The following is a 618-nucleotide window of genomic DNA, read 5'->3' on the forward strand; positions in this document are numbered from 1 at the left end:
TTTTGTAATCGCCAGAGAGCTGGTCGCCAATTTTTGCAAATTTTTGTAAATCGACACTGATTTTTTGTTGTGGTTATTTCTACTAGTAGTACACTTATTACCTGGAAATTAATATGAAATCATAAATTATGCTTGTTTCTTGTTAGTGAATATGTGATAATGTTATTCTGTTTGCTGTGCGGTCAGGCGTATTTTACATATAAACAAGCAAGAAAGAATTTTATGGTAACAGAATAGTGCAGTTATCGAGATATATACAAAATGAATGCATTCATTTAATTAATCGAGCATATGACTTTTAAAGGCTTTAATAATATTTTTGATGCTAATAAATTAATGAAGTAAAACTTTTTTAAGCGCGACTAGGGCTTTGCTTGTCAGTAGAGTCCTTATTTTGTCTTGTAGATTTATAATTTATTTGCTCGTCAGTAGAGTTCTTTTTTCAGTCTTCTAGGTTTACAATTTATTTGCTTGTCAGTAGAGTCTTTTTTTCCTTTATTGCTTTCGAGCATAAAAAATTATTACATCTTGTTTTATTTTTCATAAAATACTTTTGCAATTTTGGATTAAAAATTCAAAAAATTACCCAGGCTTAGCACAGTCTAAGCGCCACTCTGG

The sequence above is a fragment of the Ctenocephalides felis genome, unplaced genomic scaffold (genome assembly GCF_003426905.1).
Source record: "Ctenocephalides felis isolate EL2017-DRISC unplaced genomic scaffold, ASM342690v1 CF-g0.4_SCAFFOLD_03571, whole genome shotgun sequence".
Classification (NCBI taxonomy): Eukaryota; Metazoa; Arthropoda; class Insecta; order Siphonaptera; family Pulicidae; genus Ctenocephalides; species Ctenocephalides felis.